Source organism: Spermophilus citellus (genome assembly GCF_964194105.1).
Source record: "Spermophilus citellus genome assembly, chromosome: 10".
Lineage (NCBI taxonomy): Eukaryota > Metazoa > Chordata > Mammalia > Rodentia > Sciuridae > Spermophilus > Spermophilus citellus.
The window spans coordinates 89,964,652-89,988,458 of record NC_138197.1 but is presented as its reverse complement, the minus strand read 5'-3'; the positions used below and the strand labels follow the sequence as shown (position 1 = coordinate 89,988,458).

The 23,807-nt window shown below is 36.2% G+C and overlaps 1 protein-coding gene across 1 annotated transcript in view; it reads right to left on the bottom strand.

Moving 5' to 3' along the window:
* Positions 1-23,807, bottom strand: part of KCNMB4 (potassium calcium-activated channel subfamily M regulatory beta subunit 4) — a 63,828-nt gene that overhangs the window by 36,208 nt on the left and 3,813 nt on the right. The gene's annotated exons all lie outside the window — the stretch shown is intronic.

Genomic DNA, 23,807 nt, shown 5'->3' with positions numbered 1-23,807 from the left:
CCAGCTTATAATTTTTATTTACAATATGCCAGAGACTGTAATGAGTACTGAATGGGACAGAACTTGTGTACATTTTTTTTCCTTTTCTTTTTTTTTTTTTTTTTTTGGCACTGAGGATGCTTTATCACTGAGCACATCCCCAGCCCTTTACTGATTTTTTAAAAAGTATTTGTGTAAATATTCTGTCATTTAATTAATTAATTAATTTGTTTATTTTGGCACTGGAGATTGAATTCAAGGGCACTTGACCACTGAGCCACATCGCCAGCCCTATTTTGTATTTTTTTTTAAATACAGACAGGGTCTCACTGAGTTGCTTAGTGACTCACTGTTGCTGAGGTTGGCTTTGAACTTGCAATCTTCCTGCCTCAGCCTCCCGAACCTCTGGAATGACAGGCATGGCCACTGCACCTGGCTTTTTTTTTTTTTTTTTTTTTTTTTTGAGACAGGGTTTCATTAAGGTTTCATTAACTTATAGCAAATCATTTTGCAATGCCTTCCCATTATTTCTGGTGAAATTCAAAAATTTTGAGCACTATGTACAAAACTATGATCTGGCCCCTGTCTGGTTCCATCTTCATTTAATCCTGGGATACAGCTAGACAGAAGCCACAAATCTGCCACACGCTGTGACATTTACCTGCCTGGCACAAACTTTTATCTCCTTTCAATGTCCCTTTTCTTTCATCCGTTTCTTTGGAGTCAGGTCTAGTGTCACCTCTTTGGGGGACCTTTTCTTTTTGCTGCCTATTAGGTGCTCTTCCCCTGTGCTACCCCAGGATGCACATCTCATGATATCACAGCCAGAACCACAGTCTCACACTGCCTGTCAGCCTCCCCAGGGAGCTGGCAGGTTGAGAGCAAAGGACTGCTGTTTTTCTTTTCTGTCTTCACACTGAGGACCTTCCAGAAGTGATGCAGTTTCAAAAATGTTTGTTGATTTAATAAAGGTCTTCTGTACATTTTTATTCAAGATGATAAAGCTATTTTCAGTAAATACCTTAAAAATATACAAACAGTGTGCTTAAAATTTTAATATATTTGGTTGTTTTCTATTATATAAAACAAATTTACAACATTATACAAATACTATTTTAATGACTGGACTACTGTGCATATATAGTGTCACTTTTATTACTAGCAGTAATATAAAGCTGTGAGATACAGATTTTGAGTTCTTCCAATGCTGCAGTTAGGCTTAGAAGCAAAGGAGACTAAAGGCTTTAGTCCTGTGATTCATTAGGTGTTGGGCTTTGGACAAATGTCTCCTCTTTTCTGGATTTCATTTTTTCTAACCTGTAAAATCTCCAAAATAATTTCTAGCACTACATTTCAATGACTACATTATTGGAGACACATCAAGAGAGAACCCAACAGAAGGCAGGACTGCAAACACTATTGCATTGATTTTCCCGGAAGAGATCCTGCCCACTGGGGAGAGGCTGGGAACCCTGAGGAAGCCCCCAGACTCCAGCCAGCAAAGGAGATCAGTGTGGGAGGTCCCTCCCTGGAGGCCTGGACTTTGCATTAGGAAAACATCCATAAGAGGATCGTGATTTTCCAATTGCTTAACTTTCTACAATGTGTTGGATATTACCTTTCCTTCTATTAAAATATTTTCTTTCTATACACAGTCAATTAGTTTATAAAGCAAGAATAAGTGCCCATTTATTGTGGTATTTCTAGGAAGGAGAAATTTTCAGTTTTGAAGGTAGAAGCTGTGGGGTATAAATGTCCAAAAATTCATCAAAGCCCTTTTAGCAATGGTCATCCCTGACACAAGAGGTAGACTCAACATTTCAAAAAATGATAATTAACAACCAAAAGTAATTAAAGTATATTTAAAATTTTTGAAAGATAACTCAATTTGAATTCTTTACTATTCAGGTTTTGGGGGGAGAAATTGTTTTAAAAGAAACGTGTCTACAAAATGCCAATTCTAAGATTTGACCGCATACATGTTTCTGAAAACAGTCAGACAAAAACTTTCACTGAGTGTGGAAAGTTTTGTATTAAGTATGCTGAGCTTTCATGTGAAACATATGTATATATTTTTTTCATGTGAAACAATATATATATATATATATATATATATATATATATATATTTATTGGCTTTAGGAAATTTAGAGCTAATGTGGATAGATTCTGAGAGCAAAGACCTTTTTTTTTTTTACATTGCAGAAAATAACTTGACAATAAAATTAAGTATCCTCAAAACTTATACTTACAATTAAGTATTCTGGATTGCATTCTTTCCAAAGAATATCATAAGTTAAATATCATGTAACACTCTAAAAACTTTGTAAAACACTGTCTTGAAAGGAAAAATTTCAAGACTAAATTTTGTGTTCTTAAGAATCATTAATGTTATATTTTCTCAAATCCTGTTTCTCCAATTGATCTGTCTTTAAATTTTCTGAGAGGCCTATTGCAGATCCTCTCTATATCCCTTCTCAGTTCTATGCAATAGATCATCATAGATGGTGAGAATTTTAAATACATTAGAAATGAAAATTCAAAGCAGTGTTCTAGAGAAGCAAAAGTGGGAAAATCAACCACAGACTTCTTTTCTTTCTAGGTCATTCAAGTGTGATGGTTTTCCATTCTCTGTAAGGGCTCCACCATGAATATATCCCTCCTTTGGTGGGGGGGGCAAATAATAATCTACATCAAATCATTATCAATCATCATTACTGTCATCATCATGATTAACATTTACTGACTTTATGTCAAGCATCTCATTAATCCAAATAAACAAATATTATAATCATGCCCTTTGCATAGATGAGGAAATGGAAGGACAGAGAGATTTAAGAAAACATTCCCAAGATCACCATGGCAAACAATCTGGGGCTCAGACTGCAGAGTGTTCTTGACACTGTTCCACACTACCTTCCACATTTCTGTCTGTAGAGCTTCCCATTTCTCTCTTTTGGAGTTCCCTGATCTGGGAGATGCCCTGCCCTCTGCATGCCTCTCCTGGAGAACCAGCATAGTGTTTCTGTGCAGTCTTTCATTTTCCTGATCAGTTCTAAGAAAAATGCACTGTGTTTGCTCCTGCCTCTGTCTTCAAGTTTGGGTTTTGGCGCTATGAATGTAACTTCATTTAGGTCAATCTAAAGTGCCTGTGCTCACAGAGAACAATATTCCCTTGGAGAAACTTCTTCACACAATTCTGATATGTATAATTTTTTCATTTGCAAAGCATTTCCCCACTTCTAATACCATTAACACACACACACACACACACACACACACACACACACACACACAAAACCTTCAGAAGAACCTGTGTTGTTTGCAGCCAGAACTTGGATGAGATCACCTTAAAAAAAAAAAAATCAGGAGAAGCTAGGTACAGTGACACATGCTTATAATCCCAGCAACTCAGGATGCTGAGGCAGGAAGATCGCAAGTTTGAGGACAGCCTTAGCAACTTGGACAGACTTTGTCTAAAAAAATTAAATAAAGGATTAGGAAGTTGTTCAGGGGTAAAGAGCCCCTGAGTTGGATCTCTAGAAGCACACACACCAAAAAAGCGGCATGCAATAAAATATAGTTGTTTAATGCCTATCTTCTAGAAAAAATTTTCCCACATTTTTATTGGTGAATTATAGTTATACATAATAGTGGGATTTGATGTTACGTATTCATACATACACACAATATAATAATATCATTTGGCCAATATCATCCCCAGAATTTCCCCTTTTCCTTCTCTTCTCCCTCCCCACCCCTGTCCCTTTCTTCTACTAATCTCCGTTCAATTTTCATCAGTCCCTGCCCCCTCCACCTTTCTTTTCCTTTTTTCCTCTCTAATTTCCCGATATGAAAGAAAACATATGACTCCTTCCTTCTGAGTTTGGCGTTAGAGAAAAAAATCTTTTTTGATTTTTTTGCATTCATGAACAAAATTGATGGAAATGAGCAACATATTCAAAATTTAACATAAAAACCTCCACTAGTTTTATTAAGACACTATAATAACTCAATGTGGAATGTTTGATTGTGTTATTACTTATTTTTCCATTATCTTATTTCAGTTTTTATCAATGTTTATTATAGCATTCTTTTTCGGCCCACCACAATGCATTTACATTTTTATGAGAACCTTTCTTGAGTGGGTTCTTTGTCTTGAGTATCTTGAGGACTGTGTTTTTATCATGTGGACAGAGTAGGCAGAATTCACTTTCTTCTTTTTCTGAGTCATTTTAAAAATTATTGCTTTAAAACATGTGGTCTATTTAACTAAATATTGGGGCTTGGATTCTATGTGAAGTATTATCTAAGAAATAGAAATGGAGAAATTTTTTCTCCAGTGTTTTTCTTGATTTCACTTAGGGAGGACATAATGAAAGACATAATACTAAAGTGGGTTTTTCTGATTAAATACTTTCCAAATAAATTTAGTTAGAAAATGAATTCTTAACATATTATCTACTGGAACACAGGTTTAATCATACTTTATATCATAATCCCTCCTTTTTTTGAAATCCTGTAATAACACTTTCAGTTATGATTTGTAATTCTAATGATATTTTTGATGACATAAACATATATATAATCAGAAAAGCTCTGTGGAATAAAAAGTATAACTGAGCCATTTATAAACTCCACAATGTTTCAAATGTCATGCACATGCACGCACCCACACAGAGTCCTTATGAATGTAGGTTAATTGAAGAAACACATACGAAATTATACGTCAGCTAAAAAATTAAATTCTAGGGCAGGTGGTTCTAGAATGCATATCCATATCTGAAAAAGCTAAATGAAGATGATGTTATGGAAGACTCTGAAGGTCAAATAAATGGCTCAGAAAATGTGAAAAGCAAGGCTAAGAACCAAAGCTAAAATGAGCTCTTACAGTGGTACCCAGCCTAAGACAATGTTTGTCAAAGTATGTTCCACAGAACACTTGGCTTGCTTGTCAAAAAGATCCACCCTCCTGGTAGTCTGATTCATTAAGATGAGGAATCTGCATTTTTAACAGCTCTTGCCTCAGAATGACAGATTTTTAGAATTGATAATTTACGCAACAAACCATTCTTGGTTGGTGAGAACTGGATAGGATACAAAGATTAGCTATTACTCACTCCCTTCTCCCTCTGTACCTCCCCAAGAACATTACGCTATAGTAATGGTAGCATATCCACAAAGGGCTTTGTGACTAAAAGAGAGGATGGGAATATTTTAGCTGTGGGGGGATGAGAGAAGGCTGACTTTTGATTTTTGTCATTAAGGTTGAACAGGAATTTGCTCGTCAGAGAATGGGTTGGGAAGGTGACATTCCAAGAAGAAACACAATGTGCAAAGTCTGTGTGTGGATGTTCCAGAAAGACTGAGTCATCTAATGTGCTTGAAGAAGGGGCATGGGAGATGGTATTGGAAAACGACCAAATGACCTGACCTGCTACTCCCTAAAGAACTGCTCCTCTCCTCTCTCCTTAAATGCTTCTGTGATGAGTTGTTCACTCCCCTCCAGAGAGTATGTCCACTCACCCACTAAGTGTATAGATGCCACAGCTACTTTTTTTTTGGTAATTTAATAATATTCATATAACTTTTTAATTCAGGCAGACTGCTAAAATTGGTGATATTATTAAAACTGAGAATGACATTCCACCTTCAAGGGAAAAGAGTTCATTTAGCTTTAGAATTAGAAAATAAAAACACACTGTCTTTGCCAAAAATAGAGGCTGAATCTAAATAAAAGCAATCAGACCAAAATAAGAATTTTAATCTGGATGAAGTTCAGTAGTTATTATTTATAATAAGCATGACAAGACATGCAAAAATTTTTTCAGTAGCTTATGCTTCCAATTCTAAGTCCTTGAGGAAGAGCTTAGGGTGTGTCTCAGTGGCAAAGTGTGTGCTTATCATGTGTGAACCACTAGGCTCAATCCCCAGAACCAAAATGAAATTTAAAAAATCCTTACGGAGATGGCCAGTACTCTTTATGACTATATAGAACATAATAATGAAGTAAAAACTTGTTCTGCATGAAGGGAACCAAGAAACCCTATGCTTGATATCCTAGCATCAGGACGGAAAGATGCATTGATTTAAAAAAAGAAAAAACGGGGCTCCTATTTGTAGCAGGATGTGTTTTCTAAAGATTGCTGCGCCAATAAATATTCTATCCTATGCACTCGTACAACTTGATGTTGGCACTCCTCTACTGAGAGGTGGGGGTCTATTTTCTCTTCCCTACAGCATAGATAAGGTTGTGATTATAGCAGAAATGATGCATGCAGTGTGACTTCCACGGATCAGTCACAGAAAGTGACAAAGCTTCTGCTTTCATCTCTTCTCTAGGGAATGCTTGTTCCTGGAACCAAATGCTCTTCTGTGAGGAAGCCCAAACTAATCCATGCAGAGAGATCACATAGGGAGACCTATATGGAGAGGAACTGAGGTCCCCAGCCAATATCCAACATTAATTGACTGATTATGTGCATAAAAGAGCCTGCAAATGATTCCAGCCTCCAGCCTTCACGTCTTCCAGCTGGAACCTCAGATCATGGAACAGGGATAGACTACCTTCTTGTGCTCTGCCTAAATTCCTGACCCACAGAGTTCATGAACATAATAAAAACAATTTGATCCACAGGGACTTTTCATAGTGGTTAATGGATTATGGGACACTGAGGACTAAAATAGGTGGAGACCTTCCGAGGTTCTCTTTGATACAGCTGAAAAAAAACAAAAACAAAAAACCTTTGAGTTTTGTTGAAGAGAAGTCTTACAAGTCAATGTGATATAAGAGATGTAAGGCAGGGCTCACACTTTATACCTCTTGGAATCCCAGGCCCAGCTAGCCTTGAATGAAGGCAGGGGTGGGGTGGGGGTGGCTGCTTATCTCTGAAGAAAGACTCTTCTTTCTGTGGCAGAACATTAAGTAGGGCCCATTGAACATGGTCTAACTTTTTTCAGTGGAACATACTGACATTTACCAGAGTAACTGTGCAGCGGGGAAAGGGCAGACATTTAAAGTATTATTGGACATTGGTTCTGTACTAACTCCAGTCCCTAGGGAGAACTCTATATGACTGTGCTCAGAGCTGTGCTCAGGGAGACAGAGGAAAATGGGATTTTGGCCTAAGTTGGTGCCATGTTATCATTCACTCCTGAAAACTAAGAAAACTAAGACTCCAATTTCATGATAGGCCCAGTAAGTCCATGGACTTTCCTGTGGTTGTTCCTACAGACCTTGAATGGCCAGATGCTGTACATATGTAGATGAAGAGAATGATTATACATGCAACTGCCCTAACTCACATTTTGACCCTCTTACTCATGGAGTAAAGGATATTATGGTGGGTAAATCTGAAAGTACCCACTTCTTCCCAAAATAGAAAATGAATGAGCCAATTCTGTATCCCTACGGGAAGTCACAGAGGTTAGAGTCTATCTCACCCTTATTAAACTAGCATATTTGACTCTTGAAGAAGGCAGACAAGTCTTGGAGAATGACTGTATTGTTAAATGAATCAGTGGTGACTCCAATTTCATCTACTGTTTCAAACTCAGTCTCTACTGGACCAAATAAACTATGTGTGGTATTCTATGGCTATTGATCTGGCAAATGCTATTTTCTCCATCTTTGTGGACAAAAAGTAGCAGAGGCAGTTTGCTTTCACCTAGCAGAAATGGTGTGAACTTTACTGTCTTATTTGAGATTGCATCAGTTCTCTCTGTTATGCTCTAGTCTGCAGGGACCTTGACCCCTGCACAATCCCACAGAACATCACTTTGTCTGTAAAACGATGATATCATGCTGATTGGGCCTGGAAAGCAGGGAGTACAAAGTGTCCTAGATTCCTTGGTAAAGCATTGATGTGCCAGAGAGTGGAAATTCAGGGACCTGACCCCTCAGTAACTCTTTTGAGGGTCTACTGGTTTAGGGAATTTCTGGAAATTCCTCCACCATGAAAAGCAAATTGCTGTTATCATTCACTTCTGAAAACTAAGAAAGAGACACAATGCTTTCTGGCTCTCTTTATATTTTGGAGGAAACACGTATCAACATTTGGGACTGCTACTCCAACCTATTTACTGAGTAACCCACAACCTTGCCAGGAAAACCTGCTCCAGGCTGTAGAGAAGGAAGAGGTCACAATTCAGCTCTATAGTCCAATGCCTCAAACAGTTTACAAGAGGTCTGCGACAGATCAGGAGAAATATGGAGCCTACAGAGAGCCGTGATGGTATAAAGCAGACCTATCCTTTCTTTGGCAAATGACTATTCTACTTTTGAGAAACCACTGTTTTGTCCCAGTGGGATCTGAATGTCTGACCATGAAGTTGGGATTTACAGACCAAAAGCAGGTCTTGCAGGCAAGTAAGTTTCTAAAGCAAATGGCTCACACTCAAGTGTACCTTCTCTTTCTGTACTACCACCTTCCCCAACTGCAATTTTAATATAGGCCTGTTTTTCTTTATATGTATACGTATACTCCCAGATGACTCTGCAGTGAGCTAGGGAATAAGTAAAACCTATGATCAGTTTTGATGAGTGAAACAATTTTGCGTTCAGTGAGCATAATTTTGGACAGAACATCTGATTATTTATTTCTGTTAAGAACAATGATGTTGTTTATGAGGGCTGGCTAACAAATAATGAACTGTTTTTATTAAATAACTTAGCATGTGTTAAAGTCTTGGAATCAGAACTGGTTGACACTAAGATTTACAAATTATATATACATACACCCTTTCTCAGGAAGGATTCCAAAAATAAACAAAGAGCCCAAAGGAATAAACCAAGAAAGAGGAAGGTTTGGAGTCAAGAAGGCAGGATACTAGACACAGGAGAGATGCAATAGGTCTCAGGTACATCCAGTTCAATTTGGGCAGCAGGCTGAAAGGTTCCAGAGAAGATGTCTCAAGAAGTTGAGAGGGAAAAAAAAATGTGGAAAAAAAGATTACCTGTTGTGAATAACCATAAGACAGAGGGATTTTATATAATTTTATAATTATAATTTTATAATGTGGGGGAATTTTGGAAAATTAAGAGAAAGGTACATAGCAAAGTAAGAAAAACTTTTAAAGGATGATTATGAGCTCCAGGGAAATTACAGAAATGAATGGGACATTACGGTGTTAAAATAAGTTAAACACTCAATATTAATTCAGCCAATCATTGTAATAGAATTATACTTAAAGGATGAAGGAAATAAAAAAAGGGTGGAATGGAGACATCATTATCCAAAGTACATGTATAAAGACACGAATTGGTGTGAACATACTTTATATATAACCAGATATGAAAAATTGTGCTCTCTATGTGTAACAAGAATTGTAATACATTTCGCTGTCATTTATTTTTTAAAAATCAATAAAAAAAAAGAAAAACTTCTTAAAAAAATAGGGTGGAATGGGATGGTGTAAGGAAACTAAATCCTCACATTCTGTCATAGGCAACTTCAACAGTATCTAAAATGTCCACATCAGGGAAACTGTTGTTTAAAAACATGGAGCTAAATATTAGCAAAAAAATAAAACAGACAAAAGCAGTTGTCTCTGGGTAGCAAAAGGGCATGGGGCAGAGGTATCCTACACTTGCCCCCAAATAAAGCTGCAGTACTATCTGGTTTTTTAAACTATGTTTCAAATAACATAGCCATCGTTCATCAAAGTGTGAAGCACTATCCTGAATGCTTTCCACATATTACCTCACAATCTTCATAACCCAGGAAGACAGGTATCATAATCTTCATATGGTAGATGAGGCAATCAAATACAAGAAAGCATAATGGATATACCAGGTGAAGATGCAAACAATGGAAACTATTATATGAGATAAAATGCCTCCCCTCAGTGACCCTAGTCCCCAGGCAGCGGTGCTTAGCAGCCACATGTGATTCCTCCTGGCACTTTCTACACTGTGTTTTAACAGGAAGGTGAGCACTCTCCTGGGTCTTGCTCTTTGTTCTCTCATTTGCCAAAAGACCATTCGCTTTCTTATCTGCAAGGGGAGATCCAGCTCATGCTTCTTTGAAGACCCCTGCATAGCTGTGCCAAAATTTATTAGTTGGTCCTCAAATGAAAAACATTAAAGCTTTTACCAGTTTTTTTTCTTTTGTAAGCAATTACAAATAAGAAACAAACTCATTTTCACAGGCATCTAGGCATACATGTTTAAGAATAGAATGAAAGAGTGTACATCTTCATAAATTACAATTGTAGTGTTCCAAAGAGACTGTACACCAGGGGTTTACAGACCATCTTTCCCCATCTTAAAAAAAACAAAAACAAACAAAACTGGCTACCAAGAAACTTTCTGATGGGTAAACCACAGGCTTCTTGCTTTCATTTTTGTTTTTAAGTCGTTTCTTTCCTGTGAAGGGACCATCAATGATCTCTGACCATTTTAGTCATTTTCTCCCTGATGGTAAAAAATTTGGTGAGGAAATTAAATCTTGGTCACACAATGCCCACCTCCTCATTTGTCTATCTTGATTTAATTTCTGGTGTGTTAGCTACATTTCCTACCTAGCAATATGTAATTTTTATGAAATCAATCTGTGAAAATTAATACAATCAGACCTGCTTTGATGGCAGAACCATTATCTGCAGACATTGTAATCACTGAAACAAAACCACCACTACTATCGTGTGGGCTCAGGCTTATAGGATGAGGTATATGACTCTAGAAAAATGTTTTAGAAAATACAGATAAACAAAAATAAAATTTAAAACTTCTGGTAGTTCTAACACCAAGATTACTATTATTATTTCATGTAGGACATAAAAATATTATTAAGAGACCCTATCTGGTAATTTTCATATATTATAATAAGTTTTTGTTTTAATGTAATCCTAAAATTATAAAAGAATAGGGAAGTTTTACTATTTCCATGTTATCTGGCGTAGTTTAAAGTAGGGTTAAGTTCCCTATTTTCAAACAATTGACCTGGAAACATTTACAATTATGGTTCCTTGAGAACTTTCTCTATTTCCTCTATGGTGAGTAGTCTATTTTTTTTAATCTCTATGGGATTGTTTTATTTTGGAAGTTTGAATTATTCTAGAGAATCACCATCTCACCTAGGTTTTCAAACTTATTAGCATAGAATTGATTATTCACTTGAAATTATTTTAACTTTTCCTGTATTTGTAGTTATTTCCTCATTCTAGTTTCTGATTCTGTGTTTTTAAAGAAGACTTCCTTGGTAACAACCTGTTGAGAATTCACATCTGAATTCATCTTTCTGAAAACAAAGACAATTCTGCAGTACTTGAAGATGCTCAGCACATCTCCAATGGGAATTTTGAAGTCCTGCAAAATGTTAATACCATAAATCTGTGTTGTTACTTTTCTGTAATAGCTGCTCTGCAAAATCAAATAAACATTAGTTGAGAAACACTGAAGGGCAAGGTGTTTGACATGAGTCACAAGAAAACTTTCAGTACATCCGAAGAGTATGGGAGATAAAGCTGAATGGAAGCAAGCTCCAGGGCTGGGGAGGCAGATACCACCTCAAAACTAAGCAGCAAATGCACCCACCACAGCACTGTGTGATGCCTTCCAAAGACGTCACCAGGAGCAAGCTCCAACCCAGCAGGGGTTATGCTCACGCTGACTGCATTCTCAGAACTCAGAGCAGAGCTTGCCTGTGGCAGGTGCTCAATAAAGAACTGCCCAATTAATGACTACAGATCCTTTTGAGTAATGTGACCTGTAATGATTTGTACAAGTAGGCATTTTCCACCAGTTATGAAGAGTATGAAATGGAGAAAGTCAGAGACATCCAGAGCCCGGTTGCATTATTTAGTCTTTCACAGAGCACTTATTTTAAAGTAATGCTTCTGGGTTTTCTCTCACCACAAAAATAAGCTATCTTTATTGGAGAAAATTTAGAAGCTACAGGTAATCAAAAATAAAATCAATGGTGTATGTTTTTCATCTTGTCATTTATCTTTCCTTTGTATTTTGTCTGCTTCCATATACAAATTTTAAATTTACATGAACCCCCAAACCAAATCTTACATCCTCTTGCATTTTTCAACTGAAGCCCTGTTACTATTATTTATCCAAGAATAATGTAGCTAAAAATCACACATAATGGAAGAAGTTACAAAGAAAGAGATAAAATCGGGGGGGGGGGGGCAGGGGGGTGAGGGTGTATACATACATAAAAACAAACATTTTTATTTTTCAAATATGGAATCATACTGTTTTGTAATCTACTTTTTCATCACTAACATTCAAAAATCCTTTTATTGTAAAACATGTATTTCTTCCATAAATTCTATGCATGATATTTCATCATTCATATAATGTGTATCTATTTAATAGTAGATATAGCTATAATATACATTTATAGTACACACATTATAATAATGATAATAGTACCTTATTAGACATTTAGGTTTTTTCAGATGTTTTGCATGTGAAATGTGATGCTGCAACTAATATATTTATATCTTTCAACAATTATATCTTTCTGTAATTTTTTTTCCTTATGATATACTGCCAGATGTAGTATTACTGAGGCACACAGCACATGCATGCAAAGAACAGTGACCACCCTCAAATCCATGTCCACCTGGAACCTTGGAATGTGATCTTATTTGAAAATAAGATCTTTTCAGATATAAGTAGTTGAGGCCACAGTGCATTGGGATGGGTCCTAAGTCTACTGACTGGTGTCTTTATTATAAGAGTAGAAGAAGAAACAGAGACATGTAGAGAAGAGAGCCATGGGAAGACAGAGGCAGAAACTGGACTGATGCAGCTGCAAGCCAAGGAATGCCAAGGAATGCAGGCAACCTTCAGCTAGTAAGAAACAAAGATGTGTTTCTAGAATATTCAGGGACACATAGTCCTGCTGACACCCTGAGTGTCATGTTTAGAAAGGCTTTGCCCACCCCAAAAAAGTTATCTAAGCTGAGTCAGGAGGATCACAAGTTCAAAGCTAGCCTCAGCAAAAGCGAGACTCTAAGCAACTCAGTGAGTCCCTGTCTCTAAATAAAATACAAAATGGGGCCGGGGATGTGGCTCAGTGGTTAAGTGCCCCTGAGTTCAATCCTTGGTATGGGAAAAAAAAAAAGTTATCTAAGTATTTACCGAGACTTTATTTATACTTCCGTAAATCTGTCTTTATACTTTTAAAATGTCATTTCATCAAAACTGTAATTTTAATTTTAATTAAATGCATACTTTTATTGAACTATTTTTCAAAATAATTTTTAAATAATAATTCTTTCCAAACAGCTTTTATTTTCAAAATTAGTATTTAATTTTTTTTTCAAAATAATAGGGAGTTGTAACATCATTTACTGGATAAGAAATCTCTGGGAGTTTCAAGATGGTGCAATAGAGAAGGTTGCTTTCCTGGCTTCTTCATGGCATGAAAAATCAAGAAAGCAGACAGGGAGCTTCTCAGCAAGCCAAGCTCTATCGTTCTTTCTTTCACTCTTCCTTTAATTACTTCTATCTTCTCTCCTCCTACATTATAATGATCAGATCATATCTGTTCTCACCCAATCCACTATTCAAAATTGTTAACCCTTTTGCAAACTTAACTATTTTTACTGTGAGCAATAACTGATCATATCATTTCTTTTTATTGTGACAATTTATCATTATAGATGCCATGGCAGAAACTATTTGATTTACTGCTATATACTGTTTGCATGGGTTGTTGTTATTATTTATGCCCCCCTAAATGGTGAGGTACTGGAAATCTTCAGGGACACTACAAGTCCGCAGGGCAGAAACTCTACTGCCTCAGAGCCATACCATTAGATTGGTAGACACACAAACATCATGGGAAATCAAGGGAACAAATGGCCTTAAATAAACCAAGATGCATCAATTATAGTATCCACTGACACAACAATGGAAGAATTGTCAAAGAAAGATTTAAGAATGTACATAGTTAAACTGATCTTTGAGGTAAAGGACAATGTAAAGGAGTGAAATCAGAGAGAAAATAAAGGAAGTGAAAGATCATTTCAACAAAGAGAGATTCTGAAAAAATATCAAACAGAAATCAAAGAAGTGAAGGAATCAATAAACCAAATTAAAAGTGCAATGGAAAGCATCACCAACAGTGGGGCTGGGGTTGTGGGTCAGTGGTAGAATGCTTGCCTGGCATGTGTGAGGCCCTGGGTTCAAATTTCAGCACCACATATAAATAAATAAAGGTCCATCAACTACTTAAAAAAAATCATTCTTTAAAAAAAAAGAAAAGAAAGAAAGAAAGCATAACCAACAGACTAAACAACTTAGAAGGCAGAGTTTCAGGCAATGAAAACAAAGTTGATAGTGGAGAAAAGATGTTAACTGTAAATAGAACTTCCAAGAAATATGGGATAACATGAAAAGACCAAATATAAGATTTATCAAGATAGAGGATGGTTTTGAGATACAAACCAAAATAATGTACAATCTTTTCAATGAAATAATATCAGAAAATTTCCCAAACCTAAAGAATGAAATGGAAAATCAACTTCAGGACACTTGAGGATCCCAAATATTCAAAATTACAACAGATCCACACCAAAGCATATTATTATGAAAATACCTAACATACAAAATAAGGATAGAATTTTAAAGACTGACAGAGAAAAATGACAGGTAACATTTATAAGGAAACCAATCTGGATCTCAGTTGATCTCTCAACCAAGACCCCCAAAGCTCAGAGGTCTTGGAATAACATATACCAAGCTCTGAAAGAAAATGTTTGCTAGCCAGTACTATACCCAGCAAATAAAAGTTCAGAATTGTTGATGAAATATAAACCTTCCATGATAAAAGCTAACGGAATTCACAACTAGAAAGCCTGCACCATAAAACATTCTCAATAAAATATTTCATGAAGAAGAAATGAAAAATAAAAGTGAAAATCAGCAAGGGGAGGAACTACACTAGAAGAATAATCAATCAAGGGAGAAACTAATTCAAAGTAAAAACCAGAAATAAATCGAAATGACAGAGAATAAAAATTATTTCTCTATAATAACATTGAATGTAAATGGCCTAAACTCATCAATCAAGACATAGACTTGTGGGATTCCACCTCTTGGGTCCCCTTCTTCCTCTGGGAGAAGTCTTTTCTGCTGTCCTTTAATAAACTTCTAATTTCTACTCTGAAAAAAAAAAAAGACATAGACTTGCAGATTGGATTGAAAAACAAGACCCAACAATATGCTATCTCCAAGAGACTCACCTCATAGGCAAAGATAGCCACAGATTTCAAGTAAAGAATAGGTAAAAACCTATCATTCACATGGATCTCGTAAACATGCAGGAATTTCTATCCTCATATCAAATAAAGTGGAAATCAAGCCAAAGTTAATCTGAAGGGACAAAGAAGGACATTTCATACTGCTTAGGGGAATTACACATCAACAAGGCCTGGCGATCATAAATATTTATGCCCCAAACATTGGAGTATCTACATACATCAAATAAACCCTTCTCAATTTCAAGAATCAAATGATGACAACACAAATACACTGGATGACTCTAACACACCTCTCTCACCACTGGATAGATCCTCCAAAGAAAAACTAAATAAAGAAGCAATAGATCTAAAAAATATAATTGACAATTCAGAGTGAACAGACATACACAGAATATTTCATCCATCAATCACTGCATACTCTTTCTTCTAAGCAGCACATGGATCCTTCTTTAAAATAAACCATACCTTAGTCCACAAAGCAACTCTTAGCCAATAAGAGAGAGAGAGAGAGAGAGAGAGAGAGAGAGAGAGAGAGAGAAACGAACCTTGCATTCTACAGATCATAATGGAATAAAATTAGAAATGAATGATAAAATAAAAAATAGAAGGTACTCTAACAACTGGAGACTAAAAAGTATGCTAGTGAATAACAAATGGATAATCGAAGAAATCAGGGATGAAATTTAAAAAATACTTAGAGGTTGGAGCTGGAGATATAGCTCCGTTGGTAGAGTGCTTGCCTCACATGCATAAGGCCCTGCGTTCAATCCCCAGGTCTCTGGGACACTATAAAGGAGTCCTAAGAGAAAATTTCCTTGCATTGAGCTCATTCCTTGAAAGAACAGAAATAAATAAATAAATAACCTAACATTGTATCATAAAGCCCTAGAAAAAGAAGAACAAATCAATACCAAAAAGCAGTAGAAGACAGGAAATAATTGAAATGAGAGCCAAAATCAATGCAACTGAAACAAAAAATTCAAAAAAATCAATTAAACAAAAAGACAGTTCTTTGAAAAAAATAAATAAAATTGATAAACCCTTAGCTAAACTAATGAAGAGAAAAATTCAAATCACTAAGATTTGTGATGAAAAAAAAAATATCACAACAGACACTACTGAACTACAGAAGAAAATCAAAAATTACTTTGAAAATTTATACTCTTAATAAAACAGAAAATCTTGGAGGCATTGACAAATTTCTAGAGATGTATGATTACCTGAATTGAAACAGGACATAGAAAATTTAACCATAAAGACATTGTCAATTTTTAGACACATGTGACTTACCCAAATTGAATCAGGCCAAGCAATGAAATTGAAGATGCCTTCAAAAGCCTACCAACAAAGAAAAGCCCAGGGCCAGACACATTTTTGGCAGAGTTCTACCAGGCCTTCAAAGTAGAACTAACAACAACCCTCCTCAAATTAATACATGAAATAGAAAATTATTACATGAAATAGAAAAAATAGAGGGAACCCTTCCAAACTCATTTGATGAAGCTACTCTCACCCTGATACCAAAACCAGACAAAGACACATCAAGGAAAGAAAACTTCAGATCGATATCCCTGATGAAGATATATACAAAAATCCTTAAAATTCTTACAAATCACATACAAAAGCATATTAAAACAATAGTTCACCATGATCAAATGGGGTTCACCCCAGGGATGCAGGGTTGGTTCAACATACAGAAAACAATAAACATAATTCATCACATCAACAGACTTGAAGACAAGAATCACCTGATTATCTCAATAAATGCAGTAAAAGCACTTGACAAAATTCAGCATCCATTCATGTTCAAAACACTAGAAAAACTAGGGATAATAGGAACATACCTCAACATTTAAAAACCTAAACCAACATCATTCTAAATGGGAAAAAAAATGAAAGCATTCCCTCTAAAAACTAGTACAAGCCAAGGATGCCTTCTTTCACCACTTCTAGTCAACATTGCCCTTGAAACTATAGCCAGAGCAATTAGAAAAAAGAAATCAATGGGATATGGATAGGAAAAGAAGAATTTAAACTATCCCTATTTGATAATGACATGATTCTATATTTAGAAGACCCAAAAACTCTACCAGAAAACTTCTAGAACTCATAAATGAATTCAGCAAAGTAGCAGGATATAAAATTAACACCCATAAATCAATTGTGTTCCTATACAACAGTGATGAATCAACTGAAAGAGAAATTAGGAAAACTATCCCATTGATAATAGTTTCCAAAATAAAATGGGGGAAAGATCTCTCATGTTCTCGGGCAGGCAGAATAAATATTGTTAAATATTGTGTTTGACAACCAAACACACTACACAGTTTTAATGCAATCCCTATTAAAATTCTAATGACACTCTTCCTAGAAATAGAAAAATAAGTCATTACATTCATTTGGAAAAACAAGAGGCCTGGAATAGCCAAATCAATCCTCAGCAAGAAAAGTGAAGCAGGAAGCATCACAATATCCGACCTTAAATTATACTATAGAGTGACAGGAACAAAAACAGCATGGTATTGACACAAAAACAGACACGAAGACCAATGGAACAAAATAGAAGACACAGAGACAAATCCACATAAATACAGTCATCTCATACTACACAAAGGTGCCATAAACATATTGGAGAAAAGATAGCCTCTTCAACAAATGAAGCTGGAAATCCATATGTAACAACATGAAATTAAACCCCTATCTCTCACCCTGCACAAAACTCAACTCAAAGGACGCAGGAATTACACCAGAGACCCTGCACCTACTAGGAGAAAAAGTAGGTCCAAATTTCCATCATATTGGCTTAGGAACCAAATTCCTCAATAAAACTCCTAAAGCACAAGAAGTAAAATCAAGAATCAATAAATGGGACAATATCAAAGTAGAAAGCTTCTTCACAGCAAAGAATGTAAGCAGAGAGAAATGTTTGCCATCTGCACCTCAGATAGAGCATTAAACTCCAGAAAATATAAAGAACTCAAAAAACTTAACACCAAAAAAATGAACAACCCCATCAATATATGGGTAAAGAAACTGAACAGACACTTCACAGAAGTAAAATCAGTCAACAACTACATGAAGAAATGCTCAACATCTCCAGCAATTAGAGAGATACAAATTAGATCACGCTGAGATTTCATCTCACTCCAGTCAGAATGACAATTAACAAAAATACAATTAATAAATGTTGGCGAGGATGTGGGGAGAAAGGTACTCATACATTGCTTGTGGGACTACAAAGTAGTACAACCACTAGGGAAAGCAGCATGGAGATTTCTCAGAAAACATGGAATGGAACCACCAGTTGACCCAGTTATGCCACTCCTCAGAATATAGCCAAAGGACTTAAAATCAGCATACTACAGTGACATGGTCACCTCAATGTTTATAGCAGCTCAATTCATAATAACTAAATTATGGAACCAACCTAGTGCCCTTCAACAGATGAATGAACAAAGAAAATGTAGTGTGTATGTGTGTGTGTGTGTGTGTGTGTGTGTATACACACACACACACACACACACACATATATGTACACACACACAAATGTAATATATACACAGAGAGGAATATTACTCAGCCATAAAAAAGAATGAAATCATGGCATTTTTCCAGTAAATAGATGGAATTGGAGAGTATTGCATTAAGTGAAATAAGCCAATCCCAAAAAACCAAAGGCCAAATGTTCTATCTGACATGTGGAAGCTAACACACAATAAGGGGTAGAAGGAAAGAACAGAAGTTCATTGGATTAGACAAATAGGAATGAAGGGAAGGGAGGGAGGATGGGAATGGGAAAGACACTAGAATAAATTAGACCTAACTTTCCTATATTCATATTAGAATACACGACCGGTGTAAATTAACATAATGTACAAGCACAAGAATGGGAAGGTATATTCCATATATGTATAATATGTCAAAACACATTCTACTGTCATTTATAACTAAAAAGAATAAATTTAAAAATTAAATATTAAAAAAAGACATCTCTTAAGAAATTATTTAAAATGCCAAAATTTGTAGAGCAAATCTCCTGTTATTATTTTTTGGAATTATTTTAAATTATTGAAATATAATTTTGAATTATTGAAATATAATTCACATGCCATCAACTCAACCATTTAATGTATACAATTTAAAGGCTTTTAGGAGATTCACAGAGGTGTGCAACCATCACCAATATCAATTTTAGAGTATTTTCATCACATCAAAGATACTCTATCTTTTAGCTGTCAAATACAATTATCCTATACTCCCCAGCTCTAAGCAACCACAAGTCTACTTTCAGTCTATCAGTTTCCATATTCTCAACATTTTATGCCCATGGAATTATATAATGTATAGTCTTCTGTGTCTGAGTTCTTATACTTGGTGTGTTTTCAAGGTGCATCCATATTGTAGAAAGTATTAAACTTCATTCCTTTTTATAACCAAATAATTTTCTGTTGTATTGATATAGTAAATTTTATTTATCCATTCATCAGTTGACAGATGCTTGGGTTGTAATGTTACAAAGAGTCACATTCAAGTTTTTGTGTGGACATCTGTTTTCATTTCTCTGCAGAGTACACCTAGGAATGTAGTTGCTGGGTTATATGTTAATTCTATGTTTAGGTTTTTGAGAAACTGCCAAATTGTTTTCCACTGTGGCTGTATTTATTCTTGCAAGTAATGTGTGATTTATACACTTTCAACAATACTTCTTATTGTCTTTAAAAATAGCCATTCTATTGGGTTTGAAATGATATCTCATTGTGTTTTTGTTTTAGCTAATTATGTTGAACATATTTTCATGTGCTTTTTGGTCATTTTATACACCTTCTTTGGAAGAATAGCTACATACATCCATTGCCATTTTTTGGTTTGTACTCTTGAACCAAATATACTTGGGTTTGATTTTTTCAGTCTACCAATCTCTGCCTTTTAATTAGAGGAGTTAGTCCATTTATATTTAATATAATTACTTATATCTTTAGGTCTAAATCTAATAATTATTTTTTTTACTTGTTCCATCTGCCTAAATTCTTTCTTCTCTCTTTTGTTGTCTTATTTAGGATTGTTTGTTTATATTAATTCACCCCCCCCCCAGTTGCTTGGTTTATTTACTTTTTCATTTTTTTTAACTCTGCAAATTCTCAAACTTCAACACAGAATGTGGGTGGAATTTCTTCAGTTGGTCACAGGTGGAACAGGAATTCTAGGGGTGATGCTGGTGCTGCTAGCGCACTGATAATACTTTGAGAACCACCAATATAGAAGAAGAAATATATTAAATACAAGGACAGTGAAGAGGCATTGTAATAATCAAAGCAAAAGATAACTGTCTTGACTAAATGTCAAGGAAAGTTAAAAAAATAAGTATGAATAGGAGGGAATGATGTACTATTGATAGAAATAAAAGACTCGAATAGAAGCAGGTCTTGGGAAAATAATGATAAATTTTATTGCCATTTTTATCCTTGAAATAGAGAAAATAAAAGGTAATTATAATAGAACTGAGAATTTAGCTCTCACAAGTATTATCGTCTGGTTTTCAGTTCTTTAAATCTATTTTAAAATAAAGTTGTTCTGACAAAAATAACTACATAATAACTTTATTACAAAGAAAAAAGGATTAAACTTCTACTTTCTAGAATTTAGCTTTCTCCAATGAAACAGAACATCAACACATGCTGCTGTAATATGGTTAAGTTAGAATTAGTAAACCAGACATCGGATAAGGTTTCAAACTCCATTTGATCTTATGTATCAATTAGATGATATATAAGTCGAGATACTTCTTTGCATGTGCTTCAGTATCCAGAGCTTCTAGAGACCTAATTTGCTGGATTCTGCTACTTAAGAAAGCAAATAAAATACATAAAGTGAATTTATTCAAATTCATTTACTTGCAAAAATTTTCACAATCCATGTAATTAATTTAATGATTTGCAATTATATCACTGGTTATTTTAAAAGAACAGAAGAGCTGGGCATGCACAGTTGTGCACTCCTGGAATCCTAGTGGCTTGGGAGGCTGAGGTGGGAGGGATTGCAAGTTCAAAGACAGTCTCAGCAACTTTGTGAGGCCCTAAACAACTTATCAGGACCATGTCTCAAAATAAAAAAATAAAAAGGGCTGGAGATGTGGCTCAGTGGTCAAGCACCCCCGGATTTAAACAAACAAATAAAACCAACCTACAAATTTACTCTTAAAATTTTAGAGGTCAGAAGTCCAGAGTGGATCCCGCTAGGCTAAAAATCAAGACTCCATCTAGGCTGCATTCTTTTCTGGAGGCCTAGGGGAGAATTTATTTTTTTTGCCTTTTCCCACTTCCTTGTAAAAAGAGGTTGCCTGTACTCCTTGGCTGAAAGTTACTAGCAATGGCTAGTTGAGTCTTTCTAATTGCATTCCTCTGACCTCTCCTTCTGCCCGTGTCCTCCACATTGAACCCCTTGTGATTACACTGGGCCTACGTGCATAAATCAGGACAATCTCCCTGATTTGTAGCATTAACTCCATCTGCAACCTTAATTCTCCTCTGCTGTGAAACAGAAGATATTTGCAGGTTTTAAGGATTAGGATGTTGAACATCTTTCCTGCCAAGGCCCCCTAGTGTCCATCAAACTCGTCCTGCCTGTAAAGGACCTTTCCACTACTGGCCCCAGTTTAATCTCCTGCTTTTCCCCCAAGATTTCTACAGAGCCTGTGTTTGGGGCATGCCAGTCTACCTGGGGACCCCCCAACACATCCCATATCACACAGCTCTTGGCCTTGCTTCCAGCATTTTCTCTTACTTGATGTTCTCATCATCCCTCCTTACCTTTCCTCAGCACCAACATAAAAATTTCCTCAGCCAGACTCATGGGAAATGTTTCTTTATGAAGTTTTCTCCTTTTCCTTCTCAATGATCATACCATATTGCTGGGGCCTCCCTGTGGAACTGGACACTCTGCCTCCTCTGATAGTTACCTATGTTCTTATCTCCTCTGCTAGGTAATAATCTCCTTGAAGGGCTTCCTCATGTGTACATCCGGTGGGCAGATGTGAAACAGAAACCTTGATTCTCACCGACACTCCTCCAAACCCACTTCTCTAGTTTTCCGCCAACTAACATTCACCCAGCTGTGCTTGCCACAAATTTTGGAGTCATACTTGACTTCTCTTTCCCTCGGTTCTCATATTCAAACTATCGGTGAATTTTACCAAAGTTATCCATGGATCTAAGCCACCACCATCTTTTGTCTGTTCTATTGAACCCTGTTTCTGAACTTGCCTTTGTCCCTCCGGCTCTTCACAGTGAGCCTGTGTGCACATACTTTGCATTTTTAACTCATCAACCAAAGGAGTCATTTACATCTTTACAAAGTCTGAGTCTGATCTCAGCCCTGCTCAAGGTCAGGTGCTCACTGTCAAATTTAGAATAAAACCCAAAGTTGTCTTGTTCTGGGGACCTTAATCATCTGCCTCTGTTCTTTGCCCGGCTCACTGCGATCCAACCTCAGCGCTGTCCTCAGTTTCTCACCCAGACCTGGCAGCCACTTGTCTCAGGGCCTTTGCACTTACTGTTTGCTCAGCCTGTGGAATGCTCTTTTCCCAGATAGCCATGAGATTTGATGCTTTATCTCCTTTCAGATTCCTCATATGCCTCACCTTCTCTGGGTGTCTGTGCAGATATCATCAGGCTGGTGTGGTCTTGGAGCATCCTGTCCCCAGAGAGCAGCCCTTTGCTTCTCCCATCACTGTCTATCCCCTTACCCTGCCTGAATTTTCTTTACCCATCTATCATTTCATGGCATCATGAATTTACTTCTTGTCTGTTACCCTGCACCAAAATGTAAGTTCCCTGAGGCCACTGACTTCACTCCAATCTGTTCTAGACTCAGATCCTGGAAGCACACATGTCACAGAGTAGTCACTATTTTGTTAAATACTCATTTTTGTATGACCTCTGGTTTCTTTTTTGGTTCTTTGATCATAATAGATAAAGAAAAATTATTTGATCAATTGAATTTTAAGTGTACACCAAATATTATTTAATATACTCACTAGAAGAAAAAAAAACAAGGAAAGCCACTTCTTAATGCAGAAATAAAGACTGTATTATTAATACAGAGAAGTCACAACCCAGCAGAGCCTTTTACTAAGTAGTTTTGAGAGGAGAGATGGAGCACAAAATGTAACAAATTAAACATGTTACAAAAAAAGGAGTCCACAAATGAACTCCAGCAGGCCACACTGTCTAATTGTGTGCTGGGGATGGGTGCACCAAGGTGGATCTGAAGAATTCCAAGAAGCCATAGAAGCCACAGTGCTTACAGCTTATGTAGCTGGTACCTACAGCACCAGGGGATGGTACTTAAAGCCCAAAGCCTTTTTCATTCCCACCTAAGTTTTCCTCTCCAGTGTATTTCTGTCACTTGTAGAGTACCAGTTTCTTAGAAACAGACGTATCCTTTTTTCTAGGTTTTTATCATCAGTGGAAGAAAAAAAAAAATCAAAACAAAATTAAACATGTGGTTTCTAATCACCAGCTCTCTCTTATCCCTCATATAAGAATATAGCACCACATATAAGAATATAGCACCCAGAACCACAAAAAAAAAAAAAGAAAAAAGAAA